The sequence below is a fragment of the Lactuca saligna genome, chromosome 7 (genome assembly GCF_052625555.1).
Source record: "Lactuca saligna cultivar CGN05327 chromosome 7, ASM5262555v1, whole genome shotgun sequence".
Classification (NCBI taxonomy): Eukaryota; Viridiplantae; Streptophyta; class Magnoliopsida; order Asterales; family Asteraceae; genus Lactuca; species Lactuca saligna.
Genome location: NC_136423.1, coordinates 166,364,915 through 166,384,956, shown reverse-complemented (window position 1 = coordinate 166,384,956; position 20,042 = coordinate 166,364,915). Strand labels below are relative to the sequence as shown.

General features: G+C 34.9%; 1 non-coding gene and 1 pseudogene across 1 annotated transcript; both read right to left on the bottom strand.

The window, feature by feature from the left end:
- Positions 1 to 1,071: 1,071 nt before the first annotated feature.
- On the bottom strand, positions 1,072 to 2,599 carry LOC145005042 (epidermis-specific secreted glycoprotein EP1 pseudogene; annotated as a pseudogene).
- Positions 2,600 to 19,614: 17,015 nt separating this feature from the next.
- LOC145007715 (small nucleolar RNA R71) lies at positions 19,615 to 19,721 on the bottom strand. Its single transcript, XR_013663086.1, has one exon. It is a non-coding gene; the product is annotated as a small nucleolar RNA R71 (small nucleolar RNA).
- Between the last annotated feature and the right edge of the window lie 321 nt (positions 19,722 to 20,042).

Here is a 20,042-nt window from a genome sequence, read left to right as displayed (position 1 = left end):
CTTCTGATCAAGATCAAACCAGGAGGTAAAAGCTGGATTGGGAACTGATTTGTTGTCAACTTCGACTGTTGCAGCAGGTTGAACAGAGGTGCCATCGACGTGGGGCAAAAGCTTCTGATAAGAGAGTAAGGGAAGCATCTGATTCTTCTAGAGAAGATAATTGGTGGAACATAACTTGATGGGAATCATATGAAGCAAAGTGTTCATCGAAAGGTGTCATCCTGAGAAGTCGACATCTTCTAGGGTTTTGAGAAAAGAAGCGGAAAAATAGAAGGAGGGAAGGATCGGATGGTTTAGGCTGATACCATGTGAAACTGAGATAAAATAAACCACACCAAAACGTGTGTATGATATTGTATATATACTAATGAATTATAATAATGAGATCCTATAATGTAGGATCTATAGAATACAGATATACATAACATATTATACAATTTATTTATCTAATAGTTATCTAATAACTGGGTGGTACAACGTTTTTCCATGCTTCCTTGACAGCTTATAGGGCAGCAACTATTCCGTCACAAATGTTACAAACAACAAAGATTAAGTAAGCACCATTGTACCCATCCATAAAACTTCACAAAACCAAGGCCCTAGTTGTGCGACTGAAACTCGACTCAAGACTAGTAATCTATACCATTCACAATAAAAACCCTCAAACTATAAAAAAAAAAATTACCGATTGCATATGATCTAAGTATAGAAAATCTGTAAATAGCCCATCAAACAAGAATGAAACAAAATTACATTGATCTTTTAATTAAAATATATAAAATCCCTAATTTCTATCAAGTTCCACCCTTTTTTGTGGAACTAAAATCTTTTTACTTTGTTTCTCAATTTTTTTTTTGTTGTGTACGTCCCGTCCTATTGTACGTACCAAACACTATCTTACAGAACCTGTGGTGGTGTTTACGTGTACGCTTCTCAGCCACAAAATCCTTACGAAAGGTTTGTTCCGCGTGTAGCTTCTCGATAAGAAGAAATATCATTGGTTGCTTTCAGCAAATGCCTATTTTTCGGTAAAATAAATTGTATTAACTTTTTAATTAAAAAAAACAACAATTATCGAATCTTTGGGTCATATCTTTGACCGATATCCATGTTTATTCAAATCTTAATAGATTTACATCATGTTTATTCAAATCTTAATAGATTTACTCAATGGGTGAAACAAAACCAAATGCTGTTGAAAGAGGAAATTGGCAATTCAAAGATTTCGACAATGCGGCTAATTCTTTGGTGTTTTGATATACGCCAAATGAGTCGAGTTTCTGACTTTAGTTAATGTTTTCAAATCGTAAGCAATCCAGCACCTCGAATCAGCCGTGTGGTAGAAATATCCCATGCACTTACAGTCCTTGGTGCATTTGCTTTCGCAATCACTTTGCTTCGTTCCACCATCTCCCCTCGTGTACCTTATCATAAAATGGTTAACACCTTCAAGCTTATAGTAGCTAAAGTCGCTTGCTTTACAAGATGTCACCTTCTTTGCCTCACAATCTGTGCTCCACCCACTTAGTCCGTTTGGTGTTGGGCATGCGACACATTGACTATTCTCACATAGCCCAAACTTCCCACATCGTTCCGGCAACTGACACTCACTTTCTAAGGAATCTCTGCCCATAAACTCGTAAGCCACATCCCAAGCGTAGACTTGCACGTTTGGATTATACGTGAAGAATCTAAGGTTCCCATCCATCCCTACTCGAAGATATGATAACGTGTTGTTGTATCGTGTGTGGGCGTAGGTCAAGTCGACATCCGAAGCAGCCTGGGAGTTTGTCGTAAAGTAAAGAAACTCGAAGTAATAGAGAAAACCCTCAGTTGTAGCTGGATCTGAAGTAAGAGTTAGATTGAGCACACTAACTCTGTCAACGAATAAGGACCAATAAAGCATTGGGCGAGGTGAATTAGGGCTCTTGTAATACAAGGCTAGCATGTTAGGCTCCATCACCAAGCTATATGGTCCATCGGTGTTGTTCTCGGCGGAAGCCCGGCTCACCAGCTTACTGACACCACCAGCTCGAAGAGATTGACCGATTAAGAGAGTATCAGTTGGGGAGTCGAAGCTTTGCCATATGAAATTACCCTTGCCATCATGAAGAACCATGTTACCGGTGGGGAGCAACTGAAAACCGACGACACCCTTATTGGCGGTGTTGGTTTGCCAAGCAATCCGGCCATCATCATCTGCTAAGACAAGGTTTCCATCTGTACCGAAGGTGAGGGTAGCGTTTTCACGAACTGGGTTGCCTCGGTTGGCTTCCCAAACCCAACGCATAAGCGCCTCCGATCGGACTGTACCCATACGTAGAGCTAGAGTGTATGCGTTAGGGGTGGTGTTGTAGAAACAAAGCTGGAATGGGTTAGAAAAGGGAGGAAGAAAACGATAATTTGCATCGTACTCTACGATATAATCTCCGAAAACACCTTCGTTTACGTAACTGAAGGTGTCTGAAGCTGGCACAACAGCTTCGGAAATGGTGGAAAATAGTTGAAAGCTGAGCAAAAGTAGAAGGGAAGTTGTATAGATGCAATGGGGAGAGGCCATTTTTGGTGGTTTTTTTTAGTGGATGAAAGAACCAGTCTATATAGACCAGATTATATGTTGAAACCGACGCTATTAATTGAAGGTGGGGTGCATTCGCCCAGCGGCCATTACGGAAAGAATAAGGGATAAGGGATAATCGCATAAAAAGTAATATATTTTTTGATTTGTATATATTTGGTAACTGAATTTTTTTTATTTGTATTTATCCTTTCGACTTGTTAAATCGTATACATTCAGTCTTTATGACCAGTTATTCCAGGTTAAGCGGAAAAAATAACTTAAAAGGGTGATATATTTATCATTCTGTACACATTTAGTCCTTAATATTTTTATACACATTTAGTTCTTAATATTTTTTAGTTTCAAAATAAATTATTTTTGTTTTTGTACACATTCAGTACTTATAAATGTTTTTTTATTAGGTTTTTCTTACGACATCTTACGTGAGACAATCATTGATGAAGTGTGTGGGGCTGTGGATGTTTATGTGTAATATCTCGTTTTCACTACAAAACATTTTCATTTTTATATAAGGCAAAACTCCATAATTATAAATCCATTATTAAGAAAAAACGTTTATTCTAAAATACATTTATCGAAAATCAGAGTGATATAAGAATTGTGGAATCCTCAAAATTGTTGATGAGTGTGTACAGTCATGCATTCTCCTTCCCACGACCAACAATTGAACCTGAAAACATAAACAACTGGGTAACCACAAAGTTTAGTAAGATTCCCCAAAATACCCGATACAACAAACGTATTATCATGCATAACGGACCCACACTCATTAGATTGGAATACATTTGCCCAATCAGTCATCGGACTGGAACGCCAACATGCAACAGGTCTAGTCGGTAATCAGACTGGAATACCCAGGGTTTGTTAGCATCCCGTTTTAACCCAATCGCTCTTCTCGAGTCTCCATGCCTATAGTTTATAGCCAATCCGCACCATTAATCTTGGCCTACAACATATAGCAGGACCATCTTAACATATCCCACATAAGATGTCATGAGAAAACCTAAAGAAATTATTCATAAGTACTGAATTAATACAAAAACAAAAATGACTTATTTTGCAACAAAAAAATATTAAGAACTAAATGTGTACAAAAATATTAAGGACTAAATGTGTACAAAGTGGGAAATATATTGCCCTATTAAGTCATTTTTATCGGATAACCTGGAGTAGCCGGTCATAAGGACTAAATATGTATAGTTTAACAAGTTGAAAAGGTAAATGTGAACGGAAAAAAATAAATAAATAAATAAATAAAAAAATAAAAAACTTAATTACTAAATGTGTACAAATCAAAAAATATATTACCCTTTCAAATCATTATCCCAAACAATAATGGAAAACTAATGAAAAAGAGAAAATGAGTGTAATGCAACTTGCTTTTTTAGTGGAAGGGATATCTGAATTCCAAATATACAAACTATGAAAGCCAACTCTAACAAAATAAATAAATAAATAAATTATTGAAATTGTTCTTATGGTTTGGTCAAAATTGCATGTTTGGTCCCTAACTTTTCTTTTGCACTCAGATTTTCCATATGGTTTGGTTTTGTTACGTTTTTCGTTCCTTATATACATAAAGTTAGGGAGCAAACGTGCAATTTTGACCAAACCATAGGGACGAAAAACGTAACAAAATCAAACCACAGGGATGATCCCAGTGTAAAAGAAAAGTTAGGGACCAAACGTCCAATTTTAACCAAACCATAGAGACGATTTCAACAATTTACTCTAAATAAAAAAACAACATAAAACAAGTTTAATAAGTCACAAACACTAGAGGGCATAAGACCATCGATAGTGGTGGTTACAAGGTAGTTAATGCTTTAGTAGTGTAATTTATATAACACTACTATAAGTCTTAATTTTTCCATTTACTTTCATACAGTGATATTCTCACAAGAGAAAAGCATAGTATTTTTTCAAGTAAAGATAGTTACCAATATGGAAAAACATATATTTATAATATTTCAAGTACAAACATACATTCTACACTTTATTTAAAAGAACAAAACATACAAACAATTGAGTCTTGATAGAACACTACTTTTCATTTAAGTAGAAAATATAGGATTTTCTGGAAAGATACAAACATTTTTACTTTACATATACAAACATTTTCATTAAACAAATGCAAATATTTGACACAAAAATACTTATGCACTCACTCTACTTTTATGTTGACACTCTTTTTTAAAATAACGTGTATTCTCAAGTCACCAGTAGTCAGGTACACTAGACTAGGTTTTGAGAAGACGCAGCATGTTCAAGACTCGTCTCTTTATTTTGATATAATTTTTGGTGTCTTACAACTTTACACAGAACACACTTGTATTAACTATATTATTAATGCAATGGATGTTGTTGTTTGTTTTACTATTATGCATTGTTATGATAATGTACATGACGTCATCCGTTCCTGAATGTTTCCGCCATCTCGGTTTGGGGTCTGACAATATGAAGACATGAAACACACATCGTTTAAACACGTAAAATATTGGTGAAAATTGAGAAAGTCCCCAAAATTTAGTTATTAAAACTAAGGGTTAAAAACTAGTTTAAGTTGTTTGTGGTTCCATTTTTACGTTTTTTTTATTGTTATCTTTTTTCATTTTATGTTGTGTATTTTAAATTAATGTAATCTTAGTTTCATTGAATAAAAAACTAATTTAAAAAAAAATATATATGTTTTATTGTGTTTGTGAATTAAATTTAAATAAAAGAAATGTTTTATTGTGTTTTGATATATTTTTAAATTAAAAGAAAATAAAAAAAGAATGAGGTGGGATGGTGTGTTTAGTGGTTGGTATCTCATAATTAGTGATAGAGAGTGTGGTGATAATGTGACACCCACCACTATAGTGGTTAGTGGTGGGAATGTACGTTTGTACTTGAAATGGTATAAATGTATGTTTTTCCATATTGGTAACTATCTTTACTTGAAAAATAGTATGCGTTTCTCTTGTGAGAATATCATTGTATGAAAGTAAATGGAAAAATGAAGACTTATAGGAGTGTTGTATAAATTACACTACTGAAGCATTAACTAGCTTGTAACCAATTTGGTTAATCTTAAGGTTAAAATGTGATAAATTTATAACCATGCTTGGTTGACTAATGTGAAACACGACATTCTTCAGGAGTCGAAAAGTTATGACAATTGTCACCCGTAGACTTTCATGTCCTACTGTAGCTAGCAGCAAGGTGTAGGATTGTGAATCCAGTATAGATATATACACAAAATCACACTCTCCTTACAGGAGACTCTGGTTATAAGAGTGTGACATAGCAAGTTTATTGCTATGTCCTCAAATAGTTTCATCACGTTTTAGTTATCTTGTTCTTGTTATAGTATGTATGTTCCTTCCTGTTCATGTTATAGTATGTATGTTCCTTCCTGTTCTAGTTATAGTATGTATGTTCCTTCTTGTTTTTGTAAATGTATACTGATAGTATGTATGTACTGACTCATGTATGTTTTCTCTGATCTAGAAATAGTATGTAGAAATCCTCTAAACTATACCTATTATAGTTTACTAGTATGTTTGTTTAAACTGTTACTGATTTGTAGAAGAGACTCAATTGTTCAACATAAGCAACCGAGTTAGTATGTTCCTTAAAATGGGTTTTATATTCATGTATGTATTCAAAGAGTATAACTATGATTTAGCTGACAGTCGGACTAGTGATCCTACCCTAAGCCCACAACCAAAAAAGGAACAGGAGGCAAGGTATTTAGGAATACTCCTAAGCCCATTAAAGTATACTTATACGTAAATAGATATGCAAATATGATTTTGATAAAAAAACAGAAATCTAAGAATAGTTTTAAAATGGTTTTAACAAGTATTTGAGTATAAGAAATCCTTTCGTTTGATGTTTTCACACGTAAGTGTTTTAACACAATTATATCTTATTCTACTTGTATTTTCCCCCTTAAAAGCATTTAAAAAGCATAAAACTAAAAGTTGTAGGGGTATGAACTCACCTTGTGTGAGTGGTTTGAATGAAAGTTCTATATAGGATGTTTGATTTCACAAGCTAGTTCCCGGGTCAAAACAAGTCCTAAATAGCAATTTACATAGCATATATGTATAGAATTAGTGAATATAACCTCTAAGGTATTAGGAAAACAACCTAGGATGCAAGAAACACTTACAAAAGAAGTGTTATAAGCAAAGATGGGAGGCTGCAAGGAGTTCACAGCCCAATGAATGGTTCACAGCCCAAGAACACTCGATGTTCTTGAGTTCACGGCCCAAAGATATTGGAGATTTGATGAATAAGTGAAGGTCCTAAGAAAGTTCCCTTGAAGAAGAAGAGGAAGAGGATGATATTTGAGAGGGAAAAACCCTTGATTGAAAGGAACATGACATCATCCGTTCCTGAATGTTTCCGCCATCTCGGTTTGGGGGTCTGACAATATGAAGACACGAAACACACATCGTTTAAACACGTAAAATATTGGTGAAAATTGAGAAATTCCCCAAAATTTAATTATTAAAAGTAAGGGTTAAAAACAAGTTTAAGTTGTTTATGGTTCCATTTTTACGTTTTTTTTATTGTTATCTTTTTTCATTTTATGTTGTGTGTTTTAAATTAATGTAATCTTAGTTTCATTGAATAAAAAACTAATTTAAAAAAATATATGTTTTATTCTGTTTGTGAATTAAATTTAAATAAAAAATGTTTTATTGTGTTTTGATATATTTTTAAATTAAAAAAAAATAAAAAAAAAATGAAGTGGAATTGTGTGTTTAGTGGTTGGTATCCCATAATTAGTGATAGAGAGTGTGGTGATAATGTGACTCCCACCACTATGGTGGTTAGTGGTGGGAATGTATGTTTGTACTTGAAATAGTATAAATGTATGTTTTTCCATATTGGTAACTATCTTTACTTGAAAAAGAGTATGCGTTTCTCTTGTGAGAATAGCACTGTATGAAAGTAAATGGAAAAATTAAGACTTATAGGAGTGTTGTATAAATTACACTACTGAAGCATTAACTACCTTGTAACTAATTTGGTTAATCTTAAGGTTAAAATGTGATAGATTTATAACCATGCTTGGTTGACTAATGTGAAACACGACATTCTTCAGGCGTCAAAAAGTTATGACAATTGTCACCCGTAGACTTTCATGTCCTACTGTAGCTAGTAGCAAGGTGTAGGATTGTTAATCCACTATAGATATATACACAAACTTACACTCTCCTTACAGGAGACTCTGGTTATAAGAGTGTGACATAGCAAGTTTATTGCTATGTCCTGAAATAGTTTCATCACGTTTTAGTTATCTTGTTCTTGTTAGAGTATGTATGTTCCTTCCTGTTCTTGTTATAGTATGTATGTTCCTTCCTGTTCTTGTTATAGTATGTATGTTCCTTCTTGTTTTTGTAAATGTATACTGATAGTGTGTATGTACTGACTCATGTATGTTTTCTCTAATCTAGAAATAGTATGTAGAAATCCTCTAAACTATACCTATTATAGTTTACTAGTATGTTTGTTTAAACTGTTACTGATTTGTAGAAGAGACTCAATTGTTCAACATAAGCAACCGAGTTAGTATGTTCCTTAAAATGGGTTTAATATTCATGTATGTATTCAATGAGTATAACTATGATTTAGCTGACAGTCGGACTAGTGATCCTACCCTAGGCCCACAACCAAACAAGGAACACGAGGCAAGGTATTTAGAAATATGTGACATCCCCATTTTCACGGCCAGAAAAGACCGATTTTGTTTATGCTTTATAAAAATCAGAGTACTTCTTTTAATAAAAATGTTGCGGAATTTGTTTCCAGAAATACATGATAAATACGTTATTAAAACATTTTCGAAGAAACGTATTTTATTTATTTCAAAATGTTTGGGATGTCATCGTTAATACAGAAACATAAGCATAAACAGAACTTACATTTATTTACACTAGTGATCTACATCTCTTTAAATCTCTCAGTGTAATGTGACTTCATATCAACACCTGTGATGTAAATAAACTGAGTGGGTCAGGTTGGAAATCCTGGTGAGTACATAGGGTTTTCAACCCACAATAATATAATTATTATTTTCAAACAATCAAACAATCAACCCAATTACCCATCCCCATTATCTGCTTTATTCTTAAGGATCTACCCTAAGAATCAACTATTCCTCGTTCATACATTCCAAAGGATCATCCTAAGGAATTGGCACGAAGTCCATCGTCACCGGGGTTTAAGCACTAAGTCTGCATAGTCGCCAGAATTTATACAATAGGCACTAAGTATGCATAGTCGCCAAGGTTTTGGCACCAAGTCTGCATGATCGCCAGGGTCTAGGTATCAAGTCTGCATGATCACCAAGGTTTAGAGTACACCGGGTGAACACATCGTTCACAACACCTACAGGTTGCGAGCCTGCTAGTGTTCCACTGGACTATCTAGGATAGTCCGTGGTTGTCATCCATACTCTGCTGAATGACGAGGACATCGTTTGGGAAAAAGGATTCTCACATCGTACACCTCTCACCCACACCTCATAGTCTATATCACCTCTCAACTCATCATCCAACTCATATTTCATCTATTATATCTACCCATGTTTTACCCCAACATTTTCGTAGATATAAAATACATATATAGTTTAAATCATTTAAAACATGTATAAAATCTTTCACCCAGCATAAACAGCAAGTATTCAGACAATATGCACACACCGCACGTAATTTATATTAAAATACTTCATATCTATGTGTAAGATGAAAGGGACTATGCACTCACCTGCAAGGTGGTGACTCAGCACTCGGACAGCGCTTCGATACTCTCAAAACAATTTCCTTCGATTAAACCTAGTATTAACACCACTAGGGTTTAGTCTACCGATATCCGCGACAAATTAATAGTCTGACTATTATTATTATTATATAAGCGTTAAATAACACTCAATATAACTCATAATAATAGACCAAATAATTATTTTAAGGTCCTAATAACATTACTATATCGAAACATAAGTTATGCTAAAGATAGGGTAGGCATAGCTCACTTACAGCGGGTTTTCTCGAAAATCGGGCTTCACTGGAGCAGCGTTTCCGAGCTGAAAGACCCTTTTTCTTGGGACTCCAGGAGCCTCGGGGCTTCCTTCGGGTGCTAGGGGGTTTACCTAGGCTTTAGGGGGGGTTAGGGAGGCTTAGAGAGAGAGTTTAGAGAGAGAAAGAAGAAGGTTAAGGGGTGAGGAAATGAGGGAACCTAGCACCTCTATTTATAGGAGGCCTAACTGGTGGACTCGCTGAGTCTAATTCATGACTCACCGAGTTGGTGCATGTGGCAACCTTCTGGTGGTGCCACGTGTCCAATTCTGGTGGTGCCGCGTCACCCCCTATCGCGTATCAGCCCTCAAACTTAGAAAAATCATAACTTTTGCATATTAGCTCCGTTTTCAACGTTCTTTATATCCACGCGTAGGTAAAATCAAGATCTACAACTTTCGTTTAGACTCCGTCGGCTAATTCTCGACCGATCTTAAATTTAATAGTAGGAGGCGTTTAGACTGTTAAATGACCGCGAAGAATTCATAACTCCTTCATACGGACTCCGTTTTCTTCTGTCTTTTTACCATTGAGTTCCTATTAATGAGATCTTCAACTCTCATTTAGGTCGCGTAAGCCAAAAACCGCTCGAACTAAAATTCAAGTTTCGGGTTGTACACTACTAAGCCGAATCTTAGAAAAATCATAACTTCCTCATACGAAGTCAGATTTTGGCGTTCTTTTTATCGACACTCTTATTTTAACATATTATACGACTTTCGTTTAGATTGCTAAGGATAAATCTCGCTCTATCGTAAATTCACTATTTACGCTTCCCGGTACCGTGCCGATTTTTCCGTAAAACTTCGACGGGCCATAACTTCTTTGTTAAAACTCGGATTTTGGCGTTCTTTATATGTACGGAAACCTTGTGACATATTCCACAACTTGGTTAAGATTATTTATTCTAAATAATCTTTTGTCGAAAAGTCATTTTCGACCCCTATTGCCTCTAAATTGACTAGCCCGGATCTACGGGCGTTACAAAATAGTCCTAAGTCCATTAAAGTATACTGATACGTAAATAGATACACAAATATGATTTTGATAAAAACAGAAGTCTAAGAATAGTTTTAAAATTGTTTTAACAAGTATTTGAGTATAAGAAATCCTTTCGTTTGATGTTTTCGCATGTAAGTGTTTTAACACAATTATATCGTATTCTACTTGTATTTTCCCCCTTAAAAGCATTTAAAAAGCATTTAAAAGCATAACACTGAAATTTTTAGCTGTATGAACTCGCCTTGTTTGAGTGGTTTGAATGAAAGTTCTATATAGGATGTTTGATTTCACAAGCTAGTTCTCGGGTCAAAACAAGTCCTAAATAGCAATTTACATAGCATATATGTACATAATTAGTGAATATAACCTCTAAGGTATTAGGAAAACAACCTAGGATGCAAGAAAAACTTACAAAATAAGTGTTATAAGCAAAGATGGGAGGCTGCAAGGAGTTCACGACCCAATGAATGGTTTACAGCCCAAGAACACTCGATGTTCTTGAGTTCACGGCCCAAATATCTTGGAGATTTGATGAATAAGTGAAGGTCCTTAGAAAGTTCCCTTGAATAAGAAGAGGAAGAGGATGATATTTGAGAGGGAAAAACCCTTGATTGAATTGTTGACTTTAATTGACCAAGTTTGACTTTTATAGGATAGAAATTTTGGGTTGCCACACATATTGATGCATGGCCACAACAAACGAGTCACCTTTTTCTATGTTGTTTATAACAAAGTTATAAATCCCATTGAATTCAAGGCATTTAATCTTCATGTCGCGAAACTTCAAACATATTTCATCAAGATTATGACTTTGACAACCTATTAAATCATGAAAAACATTTCCAACTTTTACCCAAAAAATAGGAGGTATTTATGTGTCTTCTGAAATAGCTACCCATGCTAATGCTAAGTTTTCTTGTTCATTTTCTGACCAGTTCATCCTTTTAGGAGCCATTGGTTTTGAATTTATCAAGCAAAAGAAGTGTGTGATTGTGAGAAGAAGAGAAAAGAATTGTGAATGAATAGGTATGGTATTTATGTAAGAGGTTTTGAAATTGCCATATTTATACATATTTTTAGGCAATATTTATTTACATTTTACATATATTTTGGTTATTTGATAGAATAATGTTACTTATAAGGATAAATTGTTATTTGCAGACAAAATAGAAGCATTCTCGAAGAGATGGACTAGAACTGACAATATTTGGAACTTTGGAGGCTTGAAGGGAAGAAGGCTGAAAAACTCAGCAAAAAACATGCTCACGACGTGAGTAATTAGATGTTCACAGCGTGAGCAGAGTATTCTAGAAGATATGCATCCGGGTGAAAGAGTCCTTATCGAATAAGGAAAACTTGCATTCACGACGTGAATCCTTATGGTTCATGACGTGAACTCGGTAAAATCAGATATTTTAAATTCTCTTGCTCATTACGACTTGAAAAAACTTTCGGCCAGAGAAAAGGGTTTTAGAAGACGAATTTCAACAGAAGAAAAGTCTTGGAAAAAGGTTTTCAACACCTAAAGAGTAGAGGTTCATAATTAGTTTAATTGTTGATACTTGAACATGTCTTTATACTTTGATTTGTGCATGTTTAATTGCTAGTATGTCCAGCTAAATCTAGCTGCATTTGTTAGCTAGATGAAGCTGGAACTCATGGTTTTGATGCATTAGATTTGACTTTACTTGTTGGTAATATGCTTGTGTTGATTGATTTTACCTAGCATGTTTAATTTAATATTTGATTGCTTTTAATTCTTGTTCTTTGTAGTTAGTGAATACAAATCTGCATGAATTTGAATACCTAATAATTCAGTGAACCCTAGTTTATTAGAGCTAAGATCAAACCAATCTTAGATAAGTAATTGAATCATTGAATTAATCCGTGCTAGAGAATTCATATTATGACTGCTATTGTGTTTTGATTAATAAATCTTACATGGCTCTAATCTTATTCAATAATTGATTATGTGTTAACTATTGTGTGACCATACATAGACATACATGAATTCATTAAAGTTAGTAGATTTAGAACTAAATTGCTAATACTATCTTAATTGGTACCAACAGTAATTGTCATAGATAAATTATATACCATTGAGGGAAAGTAGATTCGAACTAACAAAAGTATTTTTAGTAATTGATTGAATTTGAGTGAAGTTCGTCTGATCTTGTAAAATCAGATAAAACCCTTTTAAGTTGTTAATAATTAGATTAATTTAGTAGTAAGTAGATTACACTACAAGAAAATAGCCCTTTAATGACGCGCAAACAATGACACTCGCTGATAGACAACGCGCATTTGCAAGTGCCCTAAAAGATAATGTCAGTTTTGCAAAATTTGAAAGATAGAGGGCACGCATTTGTGCGCACCCTAAAATTAGTGTCAGAAAAGAAAAAAAAAGAAATGCGGAGGGCGCCTTTCATAAAATGTGCGTCATTTAAAGGTGTCGCTTTATAATTTTTAAGTGAAACACGCGTTTTAGGCGGGAAATGAAATCGATGAAAATTACCCCCGCCTATTGAACCCTAAAAATTAATCCCCCCGCCTCTTCTACTTAGCAAGAAAAAGCCCTAGGTCCCTCACCTTCATCTTCAGTATCATCAAACATCTCGTTCATCCTCTGCATTATTTCCATCGTTCTTCCCTCTCCTCACTGATCAATACCCAAAAAACCCTAATATCATAACCACTCGTCTTTTCTCGCACAACAAAATCCCAAAACATCACCAAATACTAAATTCCACAAAATCGTTGTGACCATTTTAGCTAGGGTTTTTTTCAAGAATGAAAACAATCTCGTATCTCTCTTAGCTCTGAAACAATGGATGATTCACCTTGCTTCGCCACTTCTCCTCCAGCGACGTCAGGCCTTCCTCATTACAAATCAACCAACGATAAGCTAATACTTATAACTGAATGGTTTCACTCTCAGTTGGGTGTGCGACTCCTCCATCGCACTGATGACTACGAATGTGACTCTTCCACTACACCTGTGATTGTGTCCCGTCTCACCTCCCTGACCGCCACCTTAATAGGTTTATCTATTCAATTAGATTTTTCTTTTCAGTTAGAAATCGATTTCATCCCCTCCCTAGCTCTTCATCTCTTCACTAAAATCTCTCTTCATCTATCCACTAAAATTTTCACGGTTTCTTTAATTTCACTCCAAGGGTTATTTGATAGCTTTTGTATGGTTTATTCCCTATACTGAATCGCTAGTCAAAACCATTGTGGTGGTTGTGGCGAAATCAAAATGCGGGATTGAACCATTGTAGCAGAGAGATCTTGAAACTTTTGATTAATACTTCTCAAGTCGTCTCCAAGGTAATGTGAACCTCTTGATACTTCTCATGTTGACTCTCTTTTTTTAGTATAGCTATTGTCTTTTAAAATTAGGGCTTCTATTTGAATCATTTCATTGAACGATAGGTGAATCAGACCATCTTCTCAATTTATTTGACATTGAAGAACAGTGCGTTGAATTTCTTTGTCGTGTCCAATTTATCTCGACCAGATCTCAAGAAGGTTTCAATCTTCATCTCTATTGATGCTCTAACTTTTTTCCTTCAATGGAACTGTGGATTTTTATAAACACTAGCTTCTACATAAACCCCTCTTTTAACCGAGCTTGGAAAGACCACATGACTTTCCACATTTAAGAGTTCTTCCTGAAGATGTTAATTATTATTATTAAATATTACTCTCTTCATAATCAAATCATGCAAGAAAATGAAATTCCTTTTATTAATTTTTTTTTCTAATAACAGGGTGTTGCAATGCTTGATATTTCTAATTATGGATGAAGAGTTGATCATCATAGAGATATGCGTATGGATATTGATCATATGTCTTATGAGTATACAAAGATTGGCTTCTTTTTTAGTCAAATTACGAAATTGACCTTTTGTGTATATGCAGGAGCTTCTTGCATTAGGTGAGCAGATTGGGAATGCTGGATCAAGGTTATCAGAGGATTTTATTTTAGGTTATTTGTAAACAAGGGTATTTATGTCTTCTAAGTTGGAAGTTGTTTCATCTGCTGATCAAGAACTTAGTTTCTGCGCAATTTGTCAGGTAAGGGAAAATTCGTAAAAAGTTAGGGAAAGAAAGTCTCATTTCTTGATTTTCATGCATGTGGTTTGCTTTCAACAATGGGACGCCTGAAAGAGAGTCAAGTGTAATTTTCATGCAGGTGGTTTGCTTTTCAACATGATGATACGTGTAGCCGCAGAAAATCAACAAGGTGGTGTTGCTGCTATAGACCATGGGGAAATGCCAAATAATTTTAGTAAATTTATATCCTGTTTATGATGGTATTTATTTTTTATGCGTAGCGTAGTAAATAAATATATTTGTTTTTTGATATGATATTAGCATGTGGGAATAAAAGCTTGTACAATGACAGGGTTGAGTCTTTTGCAGCAGCAGCTGGAGAGGGTCAATACAGGTAATTTCAGTTATTAATCCTGGAACAGATAATTGATATGTTTTGGTTTCTTATGTTGAGGGTTTGTATGCAGCAGGGGATTAAAAAGATGTAGTAGTAGTAGTGATAATATAAATACATTAGTGAGACGTCCTTCATCATCATCATCATCATCATCTCATGAAGGGGGGTTATGTGAGGTGGAATCAACTTTCAGAGAAAGAGAAACTAGGGAGACCATGATGATTATGGTAGGTGGTGGTGGGTTTAGGAGGACGTAATCATTGAGTGATGCATCTGTGGCATTAATAATAATCATCTTATTAGGAAGCCACCCTCACTAGATCCAGAGGGTGCAGCAGAGGGACACAATAGCAAAACTGGTGGTGGTGGTGGGAAAAAGAAAGGCAAAAAGGGGAGGCAAATCGACCCAGCTCTGCTTGGGTTTAAGGTTACCAGCAACCGTATTATGATGGGAGAGATCCAATGCATTCAAGATTGAACCCCTCCTTTCCCCAAGTTTTGTTTTTTATTTTATTTTATTTTATTATTATTCTTTCTTGTGGTTTTTATATCTATCTATATGTATCTGTATTGTATGTATGTAGAGAGTATTGGTTGGTTTGGTTGGATAGAGTAACTGCATCTGTATGTACCATAGGGTTTTTTCTAGTTCTACTCTTTTTACAGGTGTTTAAAGGTAAGAACAACGGATAAAACTAGAAGCCTAAATGAAAATTTTGGGGTAAGAGTTCAAATCTGAACCAGTTTTCTTGACAATATCCCATAAAGTAATGTAATCATATACAAATACCAAGACCATTATATTTGTTTACTCATATCCTATGTTATCTATGGTTAGGGGTGGAAAACTGAAAGATGTTGCAGTTGATGCTCATATACGTTCCTACTATTGGTCTGGTGATCTCATTAGATCTGCCTTTTCCTCTGGTGATTCAAGATTTCCTTATGTGCATTCAAATGAGTTAGTCTTTGAGGTTTATTTGGGTTCTCTTTTTTCCTAATGTGCAGTTGATGCTCATAGGGATTGTGATCTCACCAAGTGATAATTTAAAGAGACTTGGAGTTTTATTTGGGTTCTCCTTTGTAAGCTATTTTTATTTGCAGGCCTTGCGTGTAGCTGTGTTTGCTGATGGAGCAGTTGCAGAAGGCTAGAGCTGCAGAATCTGATTTGGTGGCTGGTGAGGATCTTATTGAAGGAATAAAAAAATGGTAACTTGCACTCTCATTAACTCATATCATAATATTCTAGTCTCACTATCTTTGAATTCATTAGTTATGATTCTACCACTCTCATCGGGTAGCATTAACATAAAAGAAACTGACAAGTGCATTGAAATTAATGATTTCTTTTTTTGGAAAACCTACTTGAAGAGTACAAAGCAAATTTAGAACACTTGACCTTTGATATCAGGTAAATCTATTTTATCCTTGAATTAAGTTTTATCAATTGAAATTAATGATTTGTTGTTTAGCTTGTTGTTTTAATGAAATCAGTTTTATTAAAATGAATTTTGTTTATGTCGTGGTCATGATAGATTGGTACACTGAGATGCTGGCATGGTGGCTTTTGTCTTTCACTGTAAGTGGCTATGTAGTCTTTAAGTTTTACTCTTTCAAGTCCTTTACATGTATAAGGGCTGTTGGAGCTGGTAGACAAAGGCGTAGATACAAGAAACTAATCAACAACAGGTAAATTGTAACTAACTCCAAGTAAACTAATCATCTTAAACTTCAACTCCAGATATGCTAGGTAACCTGGTTGTTTCTGCTGATGAAACAGGTCAAGTTGGTCCTTGTGTTGCATGTCGTTGTTAGGTATTTTTTTTATTTATGATTAAATATATTATTAGATTAGATTTTTTGGTTTTTACATTTCTCAATTGTAGGTTTTAAGGAGTGTGAGTCAATGGTCAGCTGGGACAAGTCAAGTTGAAGAGAGCGTTCACAAAGCTTACATTTCTTTTATTGAAAAAGCTGAACACTTCATCTACATTGAGGTACATCATAACTTAACAAAATATTTTGGTTTTTCGTCATTTTGGGTAATTTTATAAAATACAACTTTTGTTTCCATATTGATCCGGGTAAAAGAAAACCTGTTAGATACGGGGAACCCGATGGATATCCGTTTGGTAAAAAATCCATATTTTTTTATAAATTTGAGATATATAAAAAGATATAATAATAATAATCATGATAACCAAAACATTCAACCTTGAGTGTCACTGAAAAAATCACATTACATGGATCAAAATTAAATTACAACAAAAAATGATTACATATATACATTTAAATTACATCCAAAAAGATTCAATGGATGCAATAAAAATTACAAATAAAAAGATTATTATTAAATTTGAAAATGTCTCCTAATTCCTGAACATATATAATCATAACCGATAAAAAAACTGAAAATAGATACAATCATAACCGATAAAAAAACTGAAAATAGATACAATCATTTAATAAGTTACAAATCCAAAATCACTGAAAATAGATACAATCATAACCGATAAAAAAACTGATTTAGTTACTTTCTACTTTCTAGTAGTGACAACACGTTTCCATGATGGCATGAAAGTGGTATTAAGTATTTGCATTCTTATTATATTATACCCCTCACATTTTCCCAAATTACCCCTTCCTCTACAATGTTTTTTTTTTTCTGTTTATTTTGTGCATCAGGTAAAGTTGATGGAAGAAAGGAGTATAAAGCCACTTGATTTAAATCTTGCAGCATTATCAACAACATGCAGTAAAGACTTTGAGTTGAATTTGGCTAAGTCATTATTGAGTGAGATGGGCCAATGTACAACTACTTAACCATATAATCAGCTGTTTGGAGCATTAGTCTCAAAGTATTATGAAAGGCAAGATGCAAATTTACTTAGTTGATATACATAGTAGATTAGATGCAAATCTATATATTGTAAGAAATATAATTGTATGACATTAAATTTATGCAATGGATTCTATTTTTTGTATATGATATTTTATTTTCTATTATGAAACATTAAATACAAATTTAATTTGAAAATAAGTAAATCTATAAATAATATTTTTTTAAACATTTAAAATTATGATACGCAAAAATGTGTGTCATCTTCATTTATGACATGGCCTTTCTTGACAGGGGCTTTCTTGATACGCATTGCGTATCATTAACACGCGCGTCGTAAGGTTACGACACGCGAATGCGTGTCGTCTTCCTTTATGGCAGGGCCTTCCTTGATACGCATTGTGTATCGTAAACGCGTGTCGTAATTGCGCGTCGTAAATGAGTGTCGTAAATGCGCGTCGTCTATAGACGACACACAAAAGCGCGTCGTCTCTCTTTATGACAGGGCCTTCCTTGACGCGCATTTGCGCGTCGTCTGCGCCTTTTACGACGCACAATGAGCGTCGTAAAAGGCTGTTTTTCTAGTAGTGTTAATTAGTTAACACCGTTCCCTGAGATAGACACCCGACTTACCCAACTATTCTATAATTCAACTAGGTACACTGCCTAGGTGCATTTTAGTTAGTTAAGTTTTGTTAGGTTATAAATTATAAAATTAGTGAGTACTTTTGTGCACATCAAGTTTTTGACGCTGTTGCCGGGGAACGACTTAGTTAATTACTGATTTTATTTTGGTTTAAAATAATCGATCCTTTTTGTGACGTAAAACCTGCAAAAAGTTATTTTTCAGTTTCATTTTTTTCTGCATTACAAAACTCACGACGTGAGCTTTATTGGCTCACGACGTGAATCCTGTGATTCCTCATTTTCTTAGTTTAGTTTGTCTTTCTTAGTTCAGTTTTACATTTTTTTTTTGTTTATTTTGTAGGTGTTCATGGCCAAGGGCTCTAACACACCTTTGGTGCCACCTCTTGAAGATCCAGTGTTTGCCCTTCACAAAAAGAAAGAGAAGAACATGAAAGAAGCTCAAACACCAAAGAAGACACCCTTACAAGAACTCAAGTCAGTGTTCTCAAAGAAGTCGGGAAAGAAAACGGAATCGAGTTCATCTTCAAAGGACAAGAACAAGGTTGAAGACTTAGATCAAATACCTATCCCGAACGAATCCGAATACGAATCCGAAGCCGAGTTTGGACTTTATACAAGTGAACCCGAGAACGAGCCAAGAAACGAGATGGAAAATATTGAAGAAATATCCATGGGAGCTTACAGAAAGAGAATTAGAGATGATGTTGGTCCAGGTTTTGTACAACCTGCCATTCCTGCCACCGCCACATTCGTCCTTTCTAAACTAAAGGATATCCCATTCTATGGAAAAGATCATAATGATGCGTTTAACAACTTAGATGAGGTCACCGACATTGCTGATAATTTCAATGTCCCGGATGTGAATAGAGATATCGTCTTGCTAAGGATGCTTCCTGTTACTTTTAAGGGAGCTGCTAAGGATTGGTTAAAAGCACTACCACCGGGTACAATCACTACATGGGCTCAAATGCGTGAGCAATTTCTAGACTAATTATGTCCACCATCCAAGATAACTAAACTCAACAAGGCAATAGCCAATTTTGAGCAAAACCCGGGGGAGTCACTTTACGAGGCATAGGAGCGCTACAAGGGGTTGTTAAGGAATTGTCCTCAACATGACCTTAACATTCAACAAGAAGTGCCCATATTTTATAACGGGGTCAATGTAATGAATAGGAAACTCCTTGATTCTCAAGGACCACTTACAAAGAAAAATATGGGTGAAGTCAAGGAATTAGTTGAAGAATTTGCAAAGCATTCTCGTGAATACCACAATCCAAGGAATGAAGGAGGAAAGGGAGTTAGGAGTACACATTCTGAGGATATGGCTGGTATGATGGCAATGCTAAATAATATGGACCGAAGGCTGACCCAAATGAACCACTCAATTCATGCAATTAGAGTTGGTTATGAACGATATAATGGTCCACACTTGACTAAAGA